Source organism: Ambystoma mexicanum, chromosome 9 (genome assembly GCF_040938575.1).
Source record: "Ambystoma mexicanum isolate Mex_15411 chromosome 9, UKY_AmexF1_1, whole genome shotgun sequence".
In the NCBI taxonomy this organism is placed as follows: Eukaryota; Metazoa; Chordata; class Amphibia; order Caudata; family Ambystomatidae; genus Ambystoma; species Ambystoma mexicanum.
Genome location: NC_090931.1, coordinates 1,508,968,883 through 1,508,979,422, shown reverse-complemented (window position 1 = coordinate 1,508,979,422; position 10,540 = coordinate 1,508,968,883).

Genomic DNA, 10,540 nt, shown 5'->3' with positions numbered 1-10,540 from the left:
CAACTGAACCCCCTATGCGCCAGTCGTCCTCCGTGCCATCTTCCCACCCATGTATCACCTGGGTGCCCTGTGGAGATGCCTCTGACCGTGCTGCCAGGCTGGTGGAGGACACATCCCTGCCACAGTCGGGAGTCGGACGTCCAGCAGGGGTGGCCACATCAACAACTGCACCCCAGCTGGAGGAGGATGTGCAGGCACCATCGGACAGGGCACATTGACAGCAGGAGGAGGCTGTAGGTGGGAGCCACGATGGCTCGGGGCCTTCGACATCGGAGGGGCAGGCATCGGCCGGAGGGCAGGAGGACCCAGGACGGGAAGTGTCTTCCGTGTGGCAGCGGTTGGGCCAGCAGATAGATGCGGAGCGGCGGCGGGCGGAAGAGGCGCGGCTCACGATGGTCAGGGCGGAGAACTCCATGCGGAGGGCCCTGAGGCGGGCCGAGTGCCTCGAGGCCATTCGCAGAGACCTGGAGATCCAGATGTCATTGTCCCTGCAAACCCTCTGGGCCATGGAAGAGGACTGCCTCCGGGGCATCGAGCAGGAGTTCGATGATGCCCTGGCCCGGGACACCACAGAGTTAGCCGCTGGACTTACCCACCGCCATTGTATATAGTTAGATAGTTAGTGTTAGGTTTCCTTTTGTTTTTTCTTTATTTTGGTTGCGCTTGGACTATGCACCACATTTTTGTATATAGTTTTTTTCTTAGGTATTAGTTTTTGGTAGGTTTCATTTCTTCAGTTGGGCTCATGGACCCTGGATTCTTCATTTGTATATAGTTCGACATTGGATTTATCATTTTTTTATTTCTTTTTTTTGTCACCATGGAGCAATGGTTTTCTATTTGTTTTTTCCCTTGGATTACTTTTTTTGGACTGTGACTTTGGACAACATTTCTTTGGATTATGATTTCTTGTTTTTGATTTTAAAAGGGACAGGCAGCTTTTATTTTTTTATTCCCACTGTTGCTTGTTTCATTTCATTGCCATTCATGTTGTTTTTAATACATTTTTTTAAATCATACTTCGATGTGTGGTATCATCTCATTGGTTTCATGCATGTCATGATATGGGTTTTCAGGTTCACTTGCAACCATTGTGTGTGTGTGACACACATGTGTTCATTTACATTGTTTCCATTGGGGTTGTATCATGTAATTGCCTTCTCTATGTGGGCGGATGGGATACTTGGTTGGGTCTTTGGGCTGGGGAGGCTGGCCATGAGGGCCATGATTGAGGATTGTCAGGACCTGTGGGCAGGGGGACATGAGTGGGACATGAGTGGGGGCCTGCTGGCAGGTGCCCTGCACTGCTGGGGGGGTGGGGGTGCAGGGGGACATGAGTGGGTGCCTGCTGGCAGGTGCCCTGCACTGCTGGGGAACGGGGTGCTGGGGGACATGAGTGGGACATGAGTGGGGGCCTGCTGGCAGGTGCCCCTGACTGCTGGGGGGTGGGAGTGCAGGGGGACATGAGTAGGGGCCTGCTGGCAGGTGCCGTGCACTGCTGGGGGGTGGGGGTGCAGGGGGACATGAGTGGGGGCCTGCTGGCAGGTGCCCTGCACTGCTGGGGGGTGGGGGTGCAGGGGGACTTGAGTGGGACATGAGTGGGGGCCTGCTGGCAGGTGCCCTGCACTGCTGGGGGGTGGGGGTGCAGGGGGACATGAGTGGGACATGAGTGGGGGCCTGCTGGCAGGTGCCCCGCACTGCTGGGGGGTGGGGGTGCAGGGGGACATGAGTGGGGGCCTGCGGGCAGGTGCCCTGCTCTGCTGGGGGGTGGGGGTGCAAGGGGACATGTGGCTTTGCTGGGGGGCATGCACATGGTGGATGGGCTGGCTGCGGGACATGACCAGGGGTGCAGGGTAGTCCCCTGTGGTGTGGGCTGCCTGCAGGGGCCGTGGAGGGTGTAGAGGGAACAACTGGGAGGACCCACACTGCCAAATCACGTGTCGGACTCCCCGGCACCCCCGAAATACACGTACCCTACTGCAATCGCGTGTGGAACTTCCCTCGCACCCCTGAAATACAAGTACCCAGGCCAATCGCGTGTGGAATTTCCCGCGCACCCCGAAATACACGTGCCCTGATGATATCGCGTGTGAAACTTCACGCGCACCCCTGAAATACACGTACCCAGGACAATCGCGTGTGGAACTTCCCGCGCACCCCGAAATACACGTGCCCTGTTGAAATCGTGTGTGAAACTTCACGCGCACCCCTGAAATACACGTACCCAGGCCAATCGCGTGTGACACTTCATGCGCACCCCTGAAATACACGTACCCAGGACAATCGCGTGTGGAACTTACCGCGCACCCCTGAAATACACGTACCCAGGCCAATTGCGTGTGGAACTTCCCGCGCACCCCGAAATACACGTGCCCTGTTGAAATCGCGTGTGAAACTTCACGCGCACCCCTGAAATACACGTACCCAGGCCAATCGCGAGTGAAACTTCACGCGCACCCCTGAAATACACGTACCCAGGACAATCGTGTGTGGAACTTCCTGCGCACCCCTGAAATACACGTACCCAGGCCAATCGCGTGTGGAACTTCCCGCGCACCCCGAAATACACGTGCCCTGTTGAAATTGCGTGTGAAACTTCACGCGCACCCCTGAAATACACGTACCCAGGCCAATCGCGTGTGACACTTCACGCACCCCTGAAATACACGTACCCAGGACAATCGCGTGTGGAACTTCCCGCGCACCCCTGAAATACACGTACCCAGGCCAATCGCGTGTGGAACTTCCCGCGCACCCCGAAATACACGTGCCCTGTTGAAATCGCGTGTCAAACTTCACGCTCACCCCTGAAATACACGTTCCCGCTTGGCGTTTGCTGTTTCGCAGCCCTGTACACTGGTTCAGGGTTAGCGCAGCCCTTTGCGCTGAATTGGGTGGGGGTGGTGCACGGGGGTGGTGCGAGTTATGGTTGCTTACCTTACCATAACTGGCGAATTTCAAGGGGTTTTCGGTTTTACTTGGAACCACAACGTCGCTTTAACAACATTTTTTAACTGAATTTCATAGGTTTTTAGTAGCGCAACTTAACCATAACGTCCCTTTAACAAAGTTTTTTTACTGAATATATATATATATATATATATATATATATATATATATATATATATATATATATATATATATATATATAGTGCATTACTAACTACAACATTGCACTAATTAGCCACAACAAAATGTCACTTAATTACTTCTTAACCTCCAGGAACATACTACATATGCCGATCCGATGGCCGCTACATAACACCTCATTATCAGGCGGCATTCATTTCTCACAACCTCTTACATAATGAAACACTTCATGGACTTACTGCACACATCCAAAATGAAAGTCCTGGACCCTCTTCTTCTTCACCTTTGGCTCCTACTCGACACCCATACCAGGCAGAGCGGCTTTACTGTCCATCACCAAGCACAAGGTTTCTCGTCGCAGCCTTAATTTAAAACACGCTTTGATCATTAGGTGAAAACCCTGAACGATACTCAAACTCGTTGGACGCTAACAAACGCCCCTAACAGGCAGAGCGGCTTTGCTGCCCACCTACTTCGATACGGCCTTCTTTGCCGCATTAATTCAGCATAAAGCTTTCCCGTAACCCAAAGCGTTACTCGCGTTGCTTCCAAAACGTTCCTTTCATTATTTTGTCCATATGAGCAGATTTCTTTATAAAGAGTCACTTCCGTATTGTCTAATGTGTCACCTCACGTTGCATCTCCATAGCACAGTCCTCTACTAAGAAGCGCAATGATTTATTGTTCTTCCTCTTTTTTTTTAAACATTTCGGATGCCGCGACATGACGTCTTCATGTTGCAAGACGCCATCAAGGTGCTCTATTCGAGTATCACCGCTCACTGCTCGAATCCTTCAAAGGCCTCTCTCCGGAACACTGAGGCACAGAGTTCCAAAGCTTCGTCGACTCTCTCTGTTGGAATGTGACGTCATCATACTTGAATATGGCACAGAAAGCAAAGGTACTGCGGCGCTGACCCTTGGGTTAACGGTCACTCCGCCAGCACCTCTGGTGTACACTCAGCTTCTTCAAAAACATTTTTAAACTTCACCAGCATTTTCAGACCCTTATGAGTTTCTATGTTCCGCAAGAATTCCCGTTGCTTACACGGCCCCTTCAATCACTTCTAACACTTCTGGAGCTGCTACTGCTTGTGTATAATGAACATGCAGTATTTTCATAGTCTCAAGCATCTTTTACTCTGATTAATTTAAATGCGCAGCTCCAGTATTAAACTCCCTTAACATGACGCCAGTCTTTCCTTTGGAAACCCGACACAGCACTCCCAAATTCTTAAGGGCTGCTGATCCTGTCCGATAATACCAGGGGCATCCTTCTCACATGGCCCACTTCCAGTTTCTTATTTCCACAACACTGCACTCCCAAGAACTATGGGCTGCTGATTCAATCTCTTATGGGATCCAGATATCCTCGTCGCCAATGTAATATAGTACTGTCCAGGCTTGCTTTGGTTACTTCTTTGTAAGTTTACTTCAGTTCTTAGGTTACAAGTTACAGATATCAGGAAAAAGACATATAAACACCGGCAACCATCACCCAGGAAGGGAGGGACCAACTGACCTAACACGGAACACTCAACACAGCATTCTCCCACTCATACATCAACATTCCACAGGCACTCACATGACATCATCAAGCACATGACAAGCTACATCAGACTCAAACAAGTACTTCACAACACATCTCCCTCCTTACCGAATACATTCACAAACAAGTACTTCACAACACTATCGCATTAGGTAATGATGAACGGTCAGTATATTTATTTGTCATGAGAAAGGAAACCATCAGTTAGATTTGTCAATGTAGAGCAAGAAGAGAGGCTATATAAACAATACAGAGACAAAGAATGTAAGCGAAGGAAAGAACAAAGAAAATATGAGGTGAAAAGGGAGAAGTAGAGGTAAAAAGAAGAGAAACAAGAAGAAACAGAAGCCCAAAGATTGAAAGCATGTAGGCCTGATTTCGAGTGGCCAAACAACATGTTAGAATTATGCTCATTGTTGCAATTTTCCGCTTTAAAAAGTTATAGCCCAGGAGTATAATGTTGAGAAAGGCTTTCAAGTTCAGTTTCTGTTTGCTGCTTGTACACTCCATGTTTGAATCCATTTGGATCATTTCGATGATTACTTGGGGACCACACCTTTACAGTATTACAAGTTAGAAGTCAGATGTGATTGATGGAGCAGGTCTCAGATCACACTATACATCTGTAGCCAGGTAAAGACAGCAAGAAAAATAGCTTTAACAAATAAATGGACTTCTGAGTACTTTTAATGTTATTGGTCCAAAGAACCTGTATCGATATAGGGCCTCATCAGGTGTTGGGCAGTATCCTTTCACTAATTGGAGCTATCACTGGATCCCAAGTAGCGGTACAGCAGTAAGCTCCCATTCCCCAATGGGGTTGGTGGGCACTATTAACACAGGCGGTAATTGCAGTGGCAGTAACAGTGCCAAATACGGCTGAGAAATGGGCAGAAAGCAGGATTTTTACCTCCAGCAAAAAGCGGGAGGTGAAACTCCAAACTTTCAGCCAACTCAAAATAGGGCCATCCCTTAAATGCTGCAGTATTAGCGTTACTGCTGCATTTAAGGGCTACCACCTAGCTCGTGATGAGGCCTATAGTAAGGTGGCATAGCAAGGGTTGTTTAGAATACATACAGCCTCACAGCCCTTCACAGAATGCCACAAACTGCTGCCTCACCCTTGTCCTTCGGCTTCATCAAGGACTCGATAGTCAGCATCTTTTGGAGCAGGGTGGGCAGGGCAAACAGAATAGGAAAGCAGCCGTACAGGATGCTGTTGAGGTGGTGGACAGCTGCAGACTGCCTTGCCCTTATCCTCAGGCTTTGCAGAGGGCTCAATATCTGGCCTTTTAATTTCTGCAGCAGTTGCTCAACATGCTGAGCTATCATGCTGGGAATGGTGCATGACATGAAGGCTGTAAGTAGATATTCACTGTGTGTGCTTACCTAATGAGCTGTTTCTATTTAACATATTTATAACATGCAACATGCAACATTCACCCAAAGGGTATTCTGGTGACCAAATGTTTGGACCACAGGAGAACGCAGCAGGGCTGCTTATGCAGGACTTCCAAGATTCCCAAAAGATCTGATTATCATCAGGAAATGGAACAGCGGTTGGAAGAGAATTCCACTCTTTGGCCCCCATATCACCTCCATCCTCAGATGGAGCACTCGTGGAACTGTTAGGAATATACATGTAATACATACGTAATCACCAAAGGCGGACCTACCAACACTGACATCCCCATAGAGGGTTCTACCCCTGGTGCAGGTGGGTCGGACAGAACAGAATCCCTTCCAGAAACACTTACCTGCGACGGCACATAGGTCTCATCATCATCCGAATCAACACCTGAATAGAGGTCTGGGGAGGTGCACCCAGAGACACTTCTGGAGAGGATGGTCTGCAGCAGGAGTGGGTTCTCACCCACCACCACACCACGACCCCCACTGGTGCTTGGTTGTGCCTGAGATCCCTCCTGGGTCTGCACCATCTCCTCAACCTCAACAGCATCAAGTGCGTCATCCCCTGCAAAGACAGGAAAGACAGAAAATGGAAACAGGCATTAGCACCATGGCACACAAATAGGCCTGATAAGCTACAGAACCAGTACTTGATTGACACATGTCCCACATGACTATGACCCTCCCATACATGCACTGTCACTGAGTATGAAGGGGAGTCAAATGGCAGACACTGATGACACCAAGATGGAAGATCAACACATTAGCTGCATGCTGGCTAGCAGTGCCATCACACAGATGGCATGTACCATAGGCATGTCACATATGTGACAATAGGGCAGATAAATGCATAGTTAAAGTGGGGGAATTGAAACTATCAGCCTGAATGAACACTGAGAAATACGGAACAATGTTGCAGCAAGAAGCCACTTCAAGGGCAACTGGCGTGATGTTGCGCTAAATGTCTACTGTGGGCAGAAGGGATACTGTAATACCCAAATACTGGGGCGCAGAATGTTTTGGATGAAGCACATGGGTGACCCAAACCACTCAGGCACACACACCCTCACCTGGCACTCAATCAGAAACCCTCACACACACAACATACAAATAGATCACACACACATGCATGTGCACTCACCGGACAATGCCTCGTAATCTGGCAGTTCTCCCACGCCTTGGATCTGTTCCTCTGTGATGTAGGTCCCAGCAACATACTCATGTGAAGTGAGTTCAATGTCCTCTGGTGGGGACCCACCTCCAGTCACTAGAGTAGCGGCATGATTTGAGGCCAGCTTTTTTTCTTTGCCCTGCGCTTCAGGTCGTTCCAGCGCTTGTAGCAATCACCAGCTGTGCGCCTCACAATTCCAAGGGCACTTATGATGTCCGCGATGGTCTGCCAGTGTGCCTGACGTTGAGCTTGCGTGGTCTTGCACCCTGCAGTAATCAACATCTCGTGGTCATGTGTGGACACATACTCCACAAGTGCATCACGTTCGGCCTCATTGAAGCTAGGCTTCCTTGATGTGCCGGCCGGTGTAGCCGTGTCTGGGGCATCAGCCTGTACTGGACGAGCACTCTTCCTCTTCCTTTTCGAAGGTGGTGGGGATCCTGAGTGGCGTATGCCGCTCTGGACACTAGGGGCAGGAGCACCGGTGGACTGTGTAGTAGGAGTGTGGGAATGAACACTGACCATGGGACTTGGTGCAGGCATTAGCTGAAGTGTGATGGTGTCAGGGGGAACGTCAGCATGATGGACCAGGACCGACACTGTCCTGGCTGGGAGAGTCAGAGCTGGGGTGGATGGAGCCGCAGCTGCCCCTGCAGCCTCCCCACCCTGCCGACTCGGGGCAGCAGATGACATGGCTGCCCCTGATCCACGTGGCCTGGTGACACCAACTTGCACCGCCACACGTGGCCTAGACTTGCTGACCTGGAAGTCAGCCTGGGAGTCACCCTGTGCCAGGTCTGGTGCCACAATGGGCCGGTCCAACAAGGGCTGAGCATGGATGGTGTCAGCCACGTTTCCCTCAACAATGGGGGCGGGGGGGCATGGGTGTCCCTGACTGGTCCTCCACACATGGGGGGCTAGAGGCACCCTGCAAATCCCGGCCACGTCCCCTACCGCGCACCCCCGCCCACCTCTTGAGGCTCGGCCACCTTTGCCACCCTTACCGCTTGCTCGCCTCCCAACGATGGCACTGATGTTGTCGTGCGTATGGGAGTTGCAGTAAACTATTGTCCTGGGCAATTGGGGGTCAAAGGGGTAGGGTACTAGATGGAATTCGTACCATAGTGCTCTAGCAAGGCTGTATGTGACCCCTGGGGAAAGATGACGGGTCACACAACGCACAGGCACAGGCGTGTGAACCGACAAGAAGTACAGAATTCACCCACTCGCTCTCCACGAAAAGCACGTACAAGGAAATGGCATCCTACACGTACCTTTTGAACCAGCCCACACGTCCCGCGTCACTCTCGCGTGTACGCACCAAGGCACTATCCTCCAATTACACGAGCTGACACTCGGACGTGCAGTTTTTGGACGTTTTACATGCACCCGTGTTCAGGCAAACGCGCGCGCGTGCATGTCACAGACACGCTTACACGCTAAGGCCCTTTCCTCCAATTACACACCTTGACACTCGGACGTGTTTATTTTTTCACGCAACATGGACCACTGTGCCCACGTAACGAGGAAAAACGCCCGCGCGCATAACGTCAGGACGTGCCTACATGCCGAGGGCCTTTGGGCCAATGAATTCGCGTACGTGTGCTGACGCGCTTACGCGCTAAGGGCCTTTCCTCGAATTACACGCAGACGTGCAGGATTTTCACGTGCCAATTCACTCCGTATCAAGCTGGCCACGCGTAAGCACACGGAAGACGTTGCGTTGCGTCAACGGGCCATGCAAGCTGACCTGCAGTCTTTCCGTGGGGAGACTGCACGTCATCTCGAATGGCTCGTTGACCACGTCAGCCTACTGTGACAGGTCACCCAGGCAGGAATCCTCCGTTTGCTGGAGCTTGTTTCGACCCCCTCCTCAACTGAACCCCCTATGCGCCAGTCGTCCTCCGTGCCATCTTCCCACCCATGTATCACCTGGGTGCCCTCTGACCGTGCTGCCAGGCTGGTGGAGGACACATCCCTGCCACAGTCGGGAGTCGGACGTCCAGCAGGGGTGGCCACATCAACAACTGCACCCCAGCTGGAGGAGGATGTGCAGGCACCATCGGACAGGGCACATTGACAGCAGGAGGAGGCTGTAGGTGGGAGCCACGATGGCTCGGGGCCTTCGACATCGGAGGGGCAGGCATCGGCCGGAGGGCAGGAGGACCCAGGACGGGAAGTGTCTTCCGTGTGGCAGCGGTTGGGCCAGCAGATAGATGCGGAGCGGCGGCGGGCGGAAGAGGCGCGGCTCACGATGGTCAGGGCGGAGAACTCCATGCGGAGGGCCCTGAGGCGGGCCGAGTGCCTCGAGGCCATTCGCAGAGACCTGGAGATCCAGATGTCATCGTCCCTGCAAACCCTCTGGGCCATGGAAGAGGACTGCCTCCGGGGCATCGAGCAGGAGTTCGATGATGCCCTGGCCCGGGACACCACAGAGTTAGCCGCTGGACTTACCCACCGCCATTGTATATAGTTAGATAGTTAGTGTTAGGTTTCCTTTTGTTTTTTCTTTATTTTGGTTGCGCTTGGACTATGCACCACATTTTTGTATATAGTTTTTTTCTTAGGTATTAGTTTTTGGTAGGTTTCATTTCTTCAGTTGGGCTCATGGACCCTGGATTCTTCATTTGTATATAGTTCGACATTGGATTTATCATTTTTTTATTTCTTTTTTTTGTCACCATGGAGCAATGGTTTTCTATTTGTTTTTTCCCTTGGATTACTTTTTTTGGACTGTGACTTTGGACAACATTTCTTTGGATTATGATTTCTTGTTTTTGATTTTAAAAGGGACAGGCAGCTTTTATTTTTTTATTCCCACTGTTGCTTGTTTCATTTCATTGCCATTCATGTTGTTTTTAATACATTTTTTTAAATCATACTTCGATGTGTGGCATCATCTCATTGGTTTCATGCATGTCATGATATGGGTTTTCAGGTTCACTTGCAACCATTGTGTGTGTGTGACACACATGTGTTCATTTACATTGTTTCCATTGGGGTTGTATCATGTAATTGCCTTCTCTATGTGGGCGGATGGGATACTTGGTTGGGTCTTTGGGCTGGGGAGGCTGGCCATGAGGGCCATGATTGAGGATTGTCAGGACCTGTGGGCAGGGGGACATGAGTGGGACATGAGTGGGGGCCTGCTGGCAGGTGCCCTGCACTGCTGGGGGGGTGGGGGTGCAGGGGGACATGAGTGGGTGCCTGCTGGCAGGTGCCCTGCACTGCTGGGGAACGGGGTGCTGGGGGACATGAGTGGGACATGAGTGGGGGCCTGCTGGCAGGTGCCCCTGACTGCTGGGGGGTGGGAGTGCAGGG